Source organism: Hordeum vulgare, chromosome 7H (assembly GCF_904849725.1).
Source record: "Hordeum vulgare subsp. vulgare chromosome 7H, MorexV3_pseudomolecules_assembly, whole genome shotgun sequence".
NCBI classification, from domain to species: domain Eukaryota; kingdom Viridiplantae; phylum Streptophyta; class Magnoliopsida; order Poales; family Poaceae; genus Hordeum; species Hordeum vulgare.
This window is the reverse complement of record NC_058524.1, coordinates 394,834,135-394,850,715: the sequence shown is the minus strand read 5'-3', so window position 1 is coordinate 394,850,715 and position 16,581 is coordinate 394,834,135.

Sequence of the window (16,581 nt, the reverse complement as noted above, 5' to 3'; positions counted from 1 at the left end):
TGTAAAATAGACCCGGGGGCCATAGTGTTCACTAGAGGCTTCTCTCACGATAGCAAGTATTATGGTGGATGAACGAATTACTGTCGAGCAATTGATAGAATCGCACAAAGTCATGACGATATCTAAGGCAATGATCATACATATAGGCATCATGTCCGAGACAAGTAGACCGATATTGTCTGCATCTACTACTATTACTCCACACATCGACCGCTATCCAGCATGCATCTAGTGTATTAAGTTCATAACAAACAGAGTAACACCTTAAGCAAGATGACATGATGTAGAGGGATAAATTCATGCAATATGACATAAACCCCATCTTTTTACCCTTGATGGCAACAACACGATGCGTGCCTTGCTACCCCTTCTGTCACTAGGTGAGGACACCGCACGGTATGAACCCAAAACCAAGCACTTCTCCCACTGCAAGAATTATAGATCAAGTTGGCCAAACGAAACCCATAACTCGAAGAGAATTACAAGGATACGAAATCATGCATATAAGAAATCAGAGGAGACTCAAATAATATTCATAGATAATCTGATCATAAATCCACAATTCATCGGATCTCGACAAACACACCGCAAAAGAAAGTTACATCGGATAGATCTCCATGGAGATCATGGAGAACTTTGTATTGAAGATCCAAGAGAGAGAAGAAGCCATCTAGCTACTAGCTATGGACCCTAAGGTCTGTGGTGAACTACTCATGCATCATTGGAGAGGCATTGGTGTTGATGAAGAAGCCCTCCGTGTCCGAATCCCCCTCCGCCAGGGCACCAGAACGGTCCCCAGATGGGATCTTACGGAGACAGAAGCTTGCGGCGACGAAAAAGTATTTTCGTGGCTCCCTCTGTTAGTTTCGGGATTTTAAAGAATTTATAGGCGAAAGAGGTAGGGCAGAGTTGCCACGAGGGCCCACTAGCCTGCTAGGCGCCCCCCTAGGGCGCGCCTAGGGGGCTCGACGGCTCGTGACCTCCCCCGAGACCTCCTGCCTTGGTTCTCAAGTCCCCTGCGTATCTTCTGTTACGGAAAAAAATCACCCCGCATGTTTTATTCCGTTTGGACTCTGTTTAATATTCTTTTCTGAAAAAGGTCAAAAACACGGAAAAAATAGAAACTGACACTAGGCACTGAGTTAATAGGTTAGTCCCAAAAATAATATAAAATGGCATAGAAATGCATATAAGACATCCCAAGTTGATAATATAATAGCATGGAATAATCAAAAATTATAGATACATTGGAGACATCATCCGTGCAGTACATTTATCTCGTCCTTCAGTATATACTTGATGACAAATAGTAGTGTCAGAAAAAGACCTCGCCTTGTAGCAAAAATAATAACAAAAAAAATGCATGCAATCCCTCTCTCACTACAATGTAGTCTGGTTCCCTCATGTGTGTGGTCTGCTTTCGTGTTCCAAAAAGTCAAAGATAGAAATAAAAACAAATCATGCAGTGCCTTTGTCCGTCGGATGCAGTGCCTTTGTCCGTCAAAAAGGAGTGCACTCTTCTATGCGATGTGGTTCACGCGTTGATTTGGGTGTCGCAAAATAACAGCGTGTGCATTTCGGTAATTTCAAAATTGCTCTTAAACCATAAGGAATTAGAGAGCGTGTTGTACACGAAAAAGATGTGCTTCGTTGATATCTTTCCAACGCCCTGTCATTTGCATTGTTTCGACAATCGGTTTGGAAAAATTTACGAAAATACATTCGCTACAACTCTTAGGCAGCCACACCATTTCCAAAATTCATTTAAAACCGCAAGGAATCTCAACAAATAACCAAGTATGAAAGGTGCACCTATTCTGCAGCTCTTCAAAGCTGTATTATACGCCTCGTTCCGACAAGCAGTTTAAAAACTGCAAAAAAAACTGAGCAAAAAACGAAAAATTTCAAAAAATGGAATTCCGGTTTTTAGTAAATTTGAAATTACTCTCAAACCGTAAAGAATTAGAGAGAGGAATCTACATGAAAAATATGCGGCTCGGCGATATCTTTCCAATGCCATATTGTTTGCTTCATTTCAACGAGCGGCTTAGAAAAACTAAAGAAAATACGCTCGTTGTAGCCCGTCATTCGGCCACCATTTTTCAAACTGCTCTCAAACCGCGAGAAATTGCGAAAAAATTCAACATGAGGGAGTTGGGGATTTTTCGTAGTAATCCAAGGGTATATTATACGCCTCATTGTGAGAAACGTTTTAAAAACTCGAGCGAAAATGATGTCAAAAAAGCACGTGCAGTTTTTTCGGGTGACATTGCAGTTTTTTCGTTTGATATTCTGTACACACTTTGCAACTGCACGTTGTAACATCCCATTTTCTTAAATCAGGATGTTAATAGTCAGTCATATGCATCTCATATTTTTCTATGCATTATTTGTTTTTCTGAAAATTCTATTCATTATGCAACTGAGGGCAATTTATATTGGAGTGGAGATAACATAACTTCTCCCCTGTTAAATAAAAAGTTCATAATGTCCAGAATACTATTTGGAGTCACGTGTTATAGTTTTGCAAATTTTATAAACTCTGAAATTATTTTTAGTTGCATTTTTAGTACTCGTTGGGTGGCCTATTGCATAAAAAATTATTTTCAAGTTTGCATTAGGTTTGGAACTAGTGTTCCTCTAGTTTTTATTAGTTGCATATATTTCTCTGTCTTTTATAGTATTTTAGTATATATTTTTCTGGTATTTATTTAGCTGGAAAAATATTTAATTGTTTTTATTTTGGTATATGTTTTCAAAAAAATACGAAACCGCACTGTGCAGCCGGGCTGCATAGTGGCCCGGCTCAGACGGGGCTTTGCCTCGCCCGAGCACACAGCGCACCGAGCGAACCACACCGGCCAGCTCTCCCGTAAGCCAGCGCCAGGTGACCCATCACCAAACGGGCCCCACCTCATTTCTCCTTCCCAAGCCGGACTGGACCACATCACCCGCGAGCACCCGAGACGAGACCGAACACGCCCTGGACTTATCGCGAGGGTAAAGCTCCAGGAACCCTAACCCCCCTTACACGCATAGGGTTCCTCTCCCCCCCGAAGTAGGACCCGCCTCCGTCTCCCTCGCGAACACGTCGTTCATCGCCACGTGCTGCATCGATCTCGCTTGGTTTCACGCTGCACGCTGCAGCAGCCCGCCGTCCATGTCCGTCGCCGGATTTCGCGGAGCCGCCGTCGCGGGAGTTCGCCCGACTGCCACCGGAGGAACCCACACGTGAGACCGTCGTCGTTTTCCCCTCCTGCTCATGGTGAGCACATGCCCGTGATCTGTTTTTAGCCAATCCTGACGCGCATGTGGACGTGCTACAGTATCGTATTAACCCCAGTTTTTTACCTAATTATTTGTAGACAGATTCTTGATAAGATTTTCAAACGCGTTTAACTTTTAATCTATAAGCCCGATTTAGGAAATTTGTGTTCGTGTGAACTCACAATGACGAGTAGAATATGATAGAGCCAATATTTTTCAGGTTATCCATGTTTAAATTAGAGCTTGATCAGATTTAGCTTAAACCTATCGAAGGCCATATTTTTCAAATTGTTCGTTCAAACTAAATGTTTCGTTTTGCGTTATGATCGTATCACATGTTAATGATTTATACCTATTGTCATGCTACTTTTGTTTTGGTTTTAAATTTTTTGTTTTCGTTGTTGGTTTTCTTTGGTGTTATGTGAATGCGGTGATTGCTTGGTGTGATTGTTTGAAACGTGTAGATTGCCCAAAGTGTGACGCAAACTATTGTCAAGGGTGTCAATTTTTGAACCAGAATCAAGGCAAGTTACATGTTGATCATCCTTCACCTATTGTTTTCTATGCATGTAGTATATATCACCCTATGAATGTATGCATGTATAGGAATATAATTATTATGCTATGCAATTGAGCTATTTTTCCCCGTCAATGAAGATCGTGGTATTTGTAGGTTGCTATGTTTTGTAGACGGGGTTGGTTCCTGTATTCACTAAGTTTATGTGAGGATTACTATAAAATAAATAGAGTAATAATTAAGGATATAATACACCTCTCGGTGGATATGGTATTGTTGGGTGGTTTCAAGAACATCATGGTTTCGCCCTTTGAATGTAAGTGGAATACCGCCTAGATTCAAAAAGATCAGACAAACTTAGTGACTAGTGGCTTCCATGTGCGACCACTCGCTATATGGGCTCTGGCTTAGTTGATCAATTGTGGAAACCTTACCCGGATGTGCCACGAGACGTAGTTATGATTGTTGGGATGGGCCTCCTGTGGGACTAGGTGTCTGCTTCTGAAAGACTTCGTCTCAATCTTCGGGTTGGGTCTAGTGAGAAATGGGTACTAACCTCTACAAAGTATTAAAACTAATCACGATTAGTCGTGTCCCTGGTTATGGACAATTTTGAGCAGCTAGGCCATTACAGTTGTTGGATGATCTTGACAGATGTGACACTTAATAAAATTTGGTGGAGAACTTAATAATGGTAATATGTCGCAGTTGGAGATGCCAATTCAACCATATGTGAGCTAATTGTAGCAAGCAAATCAAAACTTGACTATTAGGTAGTTATGAAGATAAAATCATCTTTTCTGCAAAATAACCACCAACCCTTCCTTTGTTATACTATGCATGTACATGTAGGTCTGTTATATTATTCTATGAATACCGTTAGGGTCGCGAGTCTTCACTCAACATCGTCAGTGGGCTATGATGTGACTCACTATTATTATTCGGCTACTATTCCGTTGTTTGATAGAATCTAAGTGCTATGCGGATTGTTATGCTTTATAAATTCTGGATCATACGTTGTAATAAATGATGCACTTGCTATTCTGGTATTCATCTATATTGTGTGTGCTAGCGAGTCGATCCAGAGACTAGCACAATAAAGCACACAGACTCAAATCCTTCGAGGTTTGGTTGTTACAGATGGTATCAGAGCAATGCGTTGACTGTAGGTCATGGCCCTAGAAAATGGAGTAGAAAAGCCATAGGAGTGAAAATTACTTTATAAACTTTGTCTACATCTTACTCTTCCATTAGACAACCCCTTTAGTATCTTGATCAGCTTAAGTAGGAACTAGTACTGACACCACCATTTATCTTTGCCTTTGCGATATTATTGTGTTAGCGTATCTGATTATGCCCACTTTTGTGGCACGACGATACTAGGTTTCTTGCTTGAATGTTATTTAGCTTGTTTGTTAAATTAGGACCTTGTCGAAATTATTCGACTATATATATATGTGTTTGATTATTGTTATGTCTGTTGGTGTTATTTGTTATGGTGTTCTGTTGCCTCATATATATTACCTTGATCGTACTATGCATATGGGTAGAATATCCATATTCCTTTAGACCCATTCTATCTATTCTCATCTAATCTTGCCCACCAGATGCCGCCGAGATGTGAGCCTAGAGGCAAGGGTTCAGGACGAGGCAATAACGACAATGATAATGACAATGATGCACCGCCGCCATATGTGCAGCAGATCCTTCAGGGACAAGGCTAGTTGATCCAGTTGCTTGCTCAAAGCATGGAAAACAATAAAAACAACAATCCACCGCCTCCCCCACCTATGGATATGCTTACTAGGTTCTTGAGGTTGAATCCTCAAAGGTTCTCCAGCAGCCCTTAACCTATTATGGCGGATGATTGGCTTTGTTCAATCGATAGGAACCTGCAGACCGTTGGATGCACTGATGCAGAGAGGGTGAGGTTTGCCTCACATTTGTTGGAGGGTCCTGCCGCAGCTTGGTGGGACAACTACTTGGTCACCTATCCCATTGATACTATCACATGGGCGCGGTTTCAAGAAGCTTTCCGCGCCGCGCATTTGTCTACTGGCGCCATGAGTCTGAAAAAGATTCGCAGCTTGCGTCAGGGTGATCGCTTACTTAATGAGTATGTTAATTAGTTCAATAACCTTGCAAGTTGTGCTCCTAATGATGTTAATACTAATGCAGCTAGACATGATAAATTATTGGAAGGCCTGAATGATGATTTGGGTGTTCAGTTGACAGTGGCCACTTTTGGTAATTACCAGGAGCTTGTTGATAAGTCTATTGTGCTTGAGGGAAAGCATCAAGAAATAGAGAACCGCAAGAGGAAGTACAGTAACAATAAGTATAATACAGGACCACAGCAGAAGCCATGCACTTCATATCATAATCATGGAGGTAATGGGCATAATCATCATGGAGGTAATGGGCATCATCATCATGGAGGTAATGGACATGATCATAGTGGAGGTAATGGCCACAACCATAATGGCCACCATCATCATAGTGGACACAAGGGTAATAATGGTAATGGAGGTAATAATAACCAGAACCGCCAGAATGTGCCAATGCAGAGAGACCTTAATCAGGTTTAGTGATACAAGTGCACAAAGATGGGCCACTACTCCAATGCATGTCCACAGAGCAATAATGGTGATGGGAATTCTGGAATCAGCAAGCCAAACCCCTTTCAGAAGGGTCATGTCAACCATGTTAATCTGGAGGAGGTCTATAATGAGTCTGATGCAGTGATTAGTAAGTTTTTGATCAATTCAGTACCCGCTCTTGTTCTTTTTGATACTGGTGCATCGCATTCATTTATTTCGAGGGTATTCCTTGATAAACATGGATTACCAACTAAAACCCTTAGTATGCCTATTAGAGTGAGTTCCCGAGGAGCTGAGATGATAGCAGGTGTTGGTTGTCATCAGTTAAACTTGTCTATTAGGCAGCATGAGTTCCCCTACAGATTTCATTATATTGAAGTCACAAGGTATGGATATTATTTTGGGTATGGAGTGGTTACAATTGTATGAAGGCGTTATCGATTGTGCAAGTCGATCTATTTATTTGAGTGCACCAGGAGGGGGAGAATCAAATATGTATATAAGTATCAGCATAAGCAGATGCAGGTGAACTCTTTTAAGGGGGGTAGCCTCGAAGAGGTTCCAGTTGTGAAGGATTATCCAGATGTGTTTCCAGAGGAGTTGCCAGGTATGCCACCAGATAGATATATTGAGTTTATTATTGATCTAGTGCCTGGCACTGGGCCTACTGCAAAGAGGCCATACAGAATGCCTCCTCAAGAGTTGGAGGAATTGAAGAAGCAGTTAAGGGAATTGCAGGCACAAGGATTTGTTCGCCCAAGTTCATCACCTTGAGGAGCTCCTGTTTTGTTTGTGGAGAAGAAGGATGGAACCTTGAGGATGTGTGTTGATTATCATTATCTGAATGAGGTAACCATTAAGAATAAGTATCCTTTGCCTATGGTAAATGATTTGTTTGACCAGTTGGAGGGAGCTACTGTGTTTTCTAAGATTGATCTTCGTTCTGGTTATCATCAATTAAAGATTCGTGAGCAAGATATTCCGAAGACTGCTTTCACTACGAGGTATAGGTTGTACGAGTATACTGTTATGTCATTTGGATTGACTAATGCCCCTGCATACTTCATGAATATGATGAACAAGGTGTTTATGGAGTTCTTGGATAAATTTGTGGTTGTTTTCAATGATGATATATTGGTGTTCTCCAAGAATAAGCAAGAGCATGAAGTGCATCTGCATTTGGTATTGGAGAAACTGAGGGAGCACCAATTGTACGCCAAGTTCAGTAAATGTGAGTTTTGGCTGGATGAGGTAGCATTCCTTGTCCATGTTATATCAAGTAATGGAGTTGCACTTGATCCATCCAAGGTTGCTGCTATTACAGAGTGGGAGTCACCCATGTGAGTTAGTGAGAGTCACAGCTTTTTGGGCCTGGCAGGTTATTACAGAAGGTTTATCGAAAACTTTTCAAGATTGCAAAGACGATGACTGAATTGTTGAAGAAGGGGAATAAGTTTGTTTGGACTGATGATTGTGAAGCTAGCTTTCAGGAGTTGAAGCGGTGTTTAATTACAACACCAGTCTTAACTCTATCATACATACATAAAGACTTTCAGGTATATTATGATGCTTCTCGTCAGGTACTTGGGAGTGTTTTGATGCAGGAAGGTAAAGTTGTTTCTTATGCTTCACGCCAGCTTAAGAATCATGAGCATAATTATCCTACACATGATTTGGAGTTAGCCTCAGCTGTGCATGCATTGAAAACTTGGAGGCATTATCTCATTGGTAATCATTGTGATATATTTAGTGATCATAAGAGCTTGAAGTACATTTTTACTCAAAGGGAGTTGAACCTCAGACAGAGGAGATGGTTGGAGCTTATTAAGGATTATGATTTGAATGTACACTTGTACAGTATCATCCTGGTAAGGCTAATGTTGTTGCTGATGCATTGAGTCGAAGGAGCCATGCTAATGCAATTAATATTTATGATATGCCACTGAAGTTATGTGAGCAGTTCAGAAATATCAGATTGGAGATGGTCCCTAAAGGCTATTTGGCAACACTTGAGGTGAGGCCTACTTTGCATGACAAAATTAGAGAATCTCAAAAGGATGATAAGTATATTGCTAAGATAAAGGATAATATTCTAAAAGGGAAGGCAAAAGGTTTCCATGAGGATGAGCATGGAACCATATGGTTTGAGAAGCGTATCTGTGTACCTCACGATGCAGAGATAAGAAAGTTGATTCTTCAGGAGGCGCATGATTCACCTTATTCTATTCACCCAGGTAATACTAAGATGTATCTGGATTTGAGGGAGAGATTTTGGTGGCCTAGCCCGAAGAGGGAAATTGTTGAGTATATTGCAATATGTGATGTGTGCCAGAGAGTTAAAGCAGTTACAACTATTGCCTATACCTGATTGGAAGTGGTATGAGATTGGTACGAATTTCATCACAGGGTTACCCAGGACTCGATCAGGTTATGATTCTATTTGGATAGTTGTTGATCGTTTGACTAAAGTTGCTCACTTCATCCCGGTAAAGACTACATATACCAGTGCTAAGCTAGCAAAGATTTATATGGCCAGAATTATTTGTCTGCATTGAGTTCCAAGGAAGGTAGTGTCTGATAGAGGTACTCTATTCACCTCTAAATTTTGGCGTCAGTTGCATGAATCGTTGGGTACTAGACTGGAGTTCGGTACAACATTCCATCCACAGACAGATGGGCACACAGAGAGGGTGAATCATATTTTGGAGGATATGCTGAGAGCTTGTGCTTTGGACTAGGGGTCCAGTTGGGATGATAATTTACCATATGCATAGTTCTCATATAATAACAGTTATCAGGCTAGTTTGCAGATGGCACCGTTTGAGTTTTTGTATGGTAGAAAGTGCAGAACACCATTGATGTGGGATGAGGTTGGAGAGCGTCAATTCTTTGGACCAGACTTGATTAGAGATGTTGAGGAGAAAGTCAGGTTGGTTCGTGACATGCTAAAGATAACACAGTCGAGACAGAAGAGTTACGTAGATGCAAAGCGTAAGGAGGTGACATGTGAGGTAGGAGACCGTGCATATCTTAGAGTTTCACCACTTCGTGGAATTAAGAGGTTTGGAATCAAAGGTAAGTTAGCACCATGCTTTGTGGGGCCTTATAGGATCTTGGAGTGTAGAGGAGAGGTAGCTTATCAGCTGGAATTGCCAGAAGCTTTGTTTGGAGTTCATAATGTGTTTCATGTATCCTAGCTGAAGAAGTGGCATGCAGAGATGATAGACGTTGCTTTGAGAGATACAATGCCACTTGAGGCAATTCAGTTGGAGATTGATTTGTCGTATGAGGAGAAGCCTGTTAAGATTCTGGAGACCGTAGAGAGAGTTACTCGCACCGAGACAATCAGGTTATGCAAGGTTCATTGGGATCATCATACTCAAGAAGAGGCTACTTGGGAACGAGAGGAGGATCTCAAGCACGATTACTCACACATATTTGCTAGCCAACCCAAATATCGAGGGCGAGATTCATCTTAAGGGAGGTAGGTTTATAACATCTCAATTTTCTTAAATCAGGATGTTAATAGATCAGTCATATGCATCTCATATTTTTCTGTGCATTATTTGTTCTTCTGAAAATTCTATTCATTATGCAACTGAGGGCAATTTATATTGGAGTGGAGATAACATGACATCTCCCTTGTCAAATAAAAAGTTCATAATGTCAAGAATATTATTTGGCGTCACCCGCTATAGTTCTGCAAATTTTATAACCTCCGAAATTATTTTTAGTTGTGTTTTCACTACTCGTTGGGTGGCCCATTGCATAAAAAATTATTTTCAAGTTCGCATTAGGTTCGGAACTAGTGTTCATGTAGTTTTTATTAGTTTCATATATTTCTGTGTCTTTTATAGTAATTTAGTATATATTTTTCTGGTATTTATTTAGGTAGAAAAATATTTATTTGTTTTGATTTTGATAGCTGTTTTTTTAAAACACGAAACCACACTGTGCTGACGGGTTGCACAGTGGCCCAGCCCTGTCGGGGCTTTGCCTCGCCCGAGCGCGAAGCGCACCGAACGAACGAGGCCGAGAGCTCCTACCTGCCGCTCATTGCGGCACGGAGCTCCAGCGCCACATAGGGGGGTGCCCCTAATGGGTTGGCCCAGTTTTATTTCTTTTTCAGTTACCTTTTTCCTTCACTATTATTTTTATTTTTTTGTTTCATTTTTTTCATTTTTCCTTTGTTTTTTTATTTACAGCAAAAACATTTTCCAAAAACGTTAATAAATTTGGAAGCGTGAACATTTTTTGAATCTTGAGAAGAAAATTTTGAAAAGAAAAACAATTTTGAAAAATCCCAAACAAATTTGAAAGCGCAAACACATTTTTCAAGCTCAAACATTTTTTCAATTAAGAGAACAAAAAAAGTTAAACAAGAACATTTTTATAAAATATGTGCAAAATCGTTTTTCAAATTCTGGAACATTTTTTAAAATTCCGGAAAAGTTTCAAATTATAAAACATTTTTTCAAATTCCAGAACATTTGTTTAAATTTCGAAACATTTTTTAAATTCCAAAACATTTTTCCAATACGGAGCATTCTTTCAAATTCCGGGAGATTTTTTCAAATTCCAAAACATTTTTCATATTCCGAATCGTTTTTTGAAATTTCAGAACATTTTTCAAATTTCGGGACATCTTTTCAAATTCCAGAACTTTTTTTCAAATATCAGAAAAAAATCATATACCGGACCATTTTTACAAATTTCGGAACATTTTTTCAAATTCCGAAACATTTTATCAAATACCAGTACATTTTTTCATATTCCAAAACATTTTTTCCAAATTCTAGAGTATTTTTACAAATTCTGGAATATTTTTACAAATTTCGGAACATTTTTTCAAATCCAAAACAATTTTTCAAATTCCAGAACATCTTTTCAAACTCCGAAAGATTTTTTCAAATCTCGAAATATTTTTTTACATTCTGGAACATTTTTTCAAATTCCGAACATTTTCCAAAGTACGGAACATTTTTTCAAATTCTCAAACATTTTTCTAATTTCTGAAATTTTTTTGAAAAACCGAGAACAGTTTTGAAACACACACAAAAAAGAGAAAAAAAAAGAATAAAGAAAACAGAAAAAAAACTGGTTTGGGAATCTTCTAGAAAGTTCCCAAAACCAGAAAAAACGAGTGGAAACCTTTAGAAGGTTCCAAAACCGGAAACAGTGAGACGGTTAAACGGGTCGGCCCAATCCTAATGACCCCTTGATCTTCCTATGCGAAGCTGCGGCATTTTGACGCAACACGCGTCAAATAGGGATTTCCAACGAGGTCGGCCAGCTCTCCCGTAAGCCAGCGCCAGGTGCCCCATCATCCAGCGGGCCCCGCCTTGTTTCTCCTTCCCGGGCCGGACTCGGCCGCATCACGTGCGAGCACCCGAGACAAGACCGAGCACGTCCTGGACTTCTCGCGAGGGTAAAGCTCCACGAACCCCGACCCCCTGGCACGCATAGGGTTCCTCTCCCCCCGCGAAGCAGGAGCCACCTCCGTCTCCCTCGCGAACACGTCGTTCGTCGCCAGGAGCTGCATCGATCTCGCGTGGTTTCACGCCGCACACTACAGCAGCCCGCCGTCCACGTGCGTCGCCGGAGTTTGCCCGACTGCCACCGGAGGAACCCACGCGTGAGACCGCCACCGTTTTCCCCTATTGCTCGTGGTGAGCACGTGCACGTGATCTATTTTCAGCCAATCCTGACGCGCATGTGGACGTGCTACAGTACCGGATTAACCCCAGTTTTTGACCTAATTATTTGCACACAAATTCTTGATAAGATTTTCAAGCGCGATTAACTTTTAGTCTATAAGTCCGATTTAGGACATTTTTGTTCCTGTGAACTCACAATGACAAGTAGAATATGATAGAGCCAATATTTTTCAGGTTATCCATATTTAAATTAGAGCTTGATCAGATTTAGTTTAAACCTATCGAAGGCCATATTTTTCAAACCGGTCGTCCAAACTAAATGTTTCAATTTGCGTTATGATCATATCACCATGTAGATGATTTATACCTGATGTCATGCTACTTTTGTTTTGGTTTTAAAAATTGTGTTTTTGTTGTTGGTTTTATTTGGTGCTATGTGAATTTGGTGATTGATTGGTGTGATTGTTTGAAATGTGTAGATTGCCCGTAGTGCAACGCAAACTATTGTCATGAGTGTGACTTTTTGAACCAGAATCAAGGCAAGATACATGTTGATCATCCTTCACCTATTGTTTTTCATGCATGTAGTATATATCACCCTATGAATTTATGCATGTATAGGAATATAATTATTATGCTATGTTATTAAGCTATTTTTCCCCGTCAATGAAGATCATGGTATTTGTAGGTTGCTATGCTTTGTAGCCGAGGTTGGTTCCTATATTCACTGAGTTTATGTGAGGATTACTACAAAATAAATTGAGTAGTAATTAAGGATATGACACACCTCTCGGCGGATATGGTATTGTTGGGTGGTTTCAAAAACATCATGGTTTCGACCCTTTGAATGTAAGTGGAATGCCGCCCAGGTTCAAAAAGATCAGACAGACTTAAAGACTAATAGCTTCCATGTGCGACCACTGGCTATATGGGCTCTGGCTTAGTTGATCAGTTGTGGAAACCTTACCCGGATGTGCCAGCTGACGTAGTTACTATAGTTGAGATGGGCCTCCTGTGGGACTAGGTGACTGCTTCTGAAAGACTTCACCTCAATCTTTGGGTTGGGTCCAGCGGGAAAAGCGTACTAACCTCTGCAGAGTATTAAAACTAATCATGATTAGCCGTGTCCCTGGTTATGGACAATTTTGAGCAGCTAGGCCATTAAAGTTGTTGGATGATCTTGACAGATGTGAGACTTAATAAAATTTGGTGGGAAACTTAATAATGGTAATAGGTCGAAGTTGGAGATGCCAATTCAACCATATGTGAGCTAATTGTAGCAAGCAAATCAAAACTTGACTATTAGGTAGTTAAGAGGATAAAATCAGCTTTTCTGCAAAATAACCACCAACCCTTCCTTTGTTATACTATGCATTTACATGTAAGTTTGTTATATTATTCTTCATGTGTAACTTGCCAATACATTCAAAGTATTGACCTATATGGCTGCAACGTATTATGTTGCAGGATATTTAGACGAGGAGTAAGGTACCATTAGGGTCGCAAGTCTTCAGTCAACATCGCTTGTATGCTATGATTGGACTCATCATTATTATTATTCTACTATTCTGTTGTTTGATAGAATAAAGTTAGCTAAGTGCTATGCAGATTGTTATGCTTTATAAATTCTGGATCATACATTGTAATAAATGATCCACTTGTTATTCTGGTATTCATCTATACCGTGTGTGCGAGCGTCCACGGACTAGCACAGTAAATCACAGAGACTCAAATCCTTCGAGGTTTGGTCGTTTCACACGGTCCAAGTTAGTGCACTGCATCCTTACCAAAAGAAACACTGCAATGTCACCCGAAAAAACTTGCACGCGCTCTTTTGACACCGTTTTGGCTCAAGTTTTTCAATTGTTTGTCAGAATGAGGCGTATAATATACCCTTGAATTACTACGAAAAATCCTCAACTCCGTCATGTTGAACATTTTTCTCAATTCCTCGCGGTTTGAGAGCAGTTTCGAAAATGGTGGGCGCATAACGGCTGCTGCGAGCGTGTTTTTGTGAGTTTTTTCTAAACCGCTCGTCAGAATGAAGCAAACGATATGGAATTGGAAATATATCGTCGAGCCGCATCTTTTTCATGTAGATTTCTCTGTCTAATTATTTATAGTTTGAGAGTAATTTCACATTTACTGAAAAAGCGAATTCTGTTTTTTTTGTACTGTTTTTGCTGTAGTTTTCGAACCGTTCGTCAGAACGAGGCGTATGATATGGCGTTCAAGAGCTCTGGACTAGATGCACCTTTCATACTTTGATCATTTGTCAAGATTCCTCACGGTTTTAAATGAATTTTGAAAACAATGTGGCTGCCTACGAGTTGTAGCGAACATATTTTCGTATATTTTTCCAAACCGATTGTCACAACGATGCAAATGAGAGGGTGTTGGAAACATATCGACGAGGCGCATCTTTTTCATGTACAACACTCTCTCTAATTTATTACGGTTTAAGAGCAATTTTGAAATTACCGAAATGCGGACACTCTATTTTGTCGCGACACCCGAATCGACGCGTGAACTGCATCGCATAGAAGAGCGCACTGCTTTTTGACGGAAAACCGCACTGCATCCGACGGACAAAGGCACTACATGATTTTATTTTATTTCGTTATTTGACTTTTTGGAAAATGAAAGCAGGCCAGACAAATGAGGGAACCACACTACATTGTCGTGAGAGTGGGATTGCATGCATTTTTTGTTAGTTTTTTTGCTGCAAGGCGAGATCTTTTTCTAACACTACTATTTATCATCAAGTATATACTGCAAGGACGAGATGAATGTACTGCACGGACGATGTGAGTGCACTGCAATAACAGAATGACACAAACGAGTTGAATGTGAACCACAAAATGAATCGTGACGTACGAACCAATAAAAAAATAAACAAAACTGATAGTGAATCATGTCGTGCGAACCAAAAAAAATACAAACAAACTTCACACGCGAGTTGTGCCAACCACAAGCAGTGCCCAATTGGACTGCATTAGTTTTTTTACATTTTTATCACATTTTATTATAAGAATAAAGCGAACTTAAACAAGTTTTATTTATTTTTGTAGTTCTCCGCGAGCTGAAGTGTTTGTCAGCGCCAAAAGCTTGTCAGCGCCAAAAGCAAATAGGAGAGGGGCGGCCCAAACTGCATTCACGAGGGAACCTCAGTGCAGCACCTTGGCGACCTATCCACATTGGGGACATGGAGGCGAACGTCACCGCGAGGGCCAGCATCTCACGACCATCGTTGCCGCCGGGGAACAAAAGCACTGAATGGACTACAGGGGGCGACAACCATCTACCACCAATGGGGCAGCGAACACCTCCAGCAGGACCTGCGAACTGCACACGCCCAAGCGTGAGATACCTTGCACGCGACCCCCCTGCACGTGAGCCCCGGTAAGGACGCGTCGTGGACCTCACCGGGGGGAAGTTGGCAAGGGAGGCCCCGAGAGCCGCTCCTTCCATGTCACCGACACGTTAGAAGAGGAGGGCATGGAGAAGGGCCTCCCCTGGACCTCACCTTTTTGATCCCGCAGGCGACAGACATTAGAAGGCTGACCATGGTGGCCCCTAGCAGCTGGTAGTGCCTCTGGCCAGCATGAGGTCCACACCTTCCAGCTCCTCCATCGACAACCAGGGGGTCCCCGGAGTTGTCTCCTCTGGCAGTGCGGTGGCCGGGAAGGAATGGGGATGTAACGCCCAAGGTGCGATCCTATCCTTATTTTGGCGCGAGGGCCTCTACAGGAATAGAAGCGCATCTCGTCGTTTCGCAAGAATGGATATCATTACAGTATATGTACTGAAGAGGTGAGTATATGGAATTGGCTTACACTCGACACAAGCTACAACAATTTCACATCAATACAACAACATATTCAATCACCATGTAGAAGAGCATGGTCCGACTACAGACGAAAACAAACAATAAAAGAACGATGTCCATCCTTGCTATCCCAAGCTGCCGGCATGGAACCCATCCTAGATCAATGCAGAAGAAGAAGAAGAAACTCCAGATAGAACAATCATTGCGCTCACATCATAATATTGCTTTACATATACCTGCAACTGTTGTTGTAGTAATCTGTGAGCCACACAGACTCAACAATGTCATTTCCAAAGGTATCAAGACTAGCAAAGCTTAATGGATGAGGTATCGTTAAGTGGTGAGTCTGCAGCAAGGGACTAAGCATTTATTTGAGGTGGCTAACTTACGAGTACAAGAATAAAAGAGGGGGGCGGTCTTCACACAGCAGACGTGAATTAATGATGATCAAATGAATGATCCTGAACATCTACTTACGCCAGACATAACCCCACCATGTCCTCTTGCGGATACAGAACTCACGAGAAGAGACAGTCACTATTACGCACACAGTCGGCATATTTTACGTAAGTTTACTTCAAGTTATCTAGAACCGGATGTTAAACAAAGTTTCCAAGTTTACAACATAACCACGGGCACGGATTTCCGAAAGATTTAACCCTGTAGGGGTGCTCCAGCTAGTCCATCACAAACTACCACACGCTGCGTCAG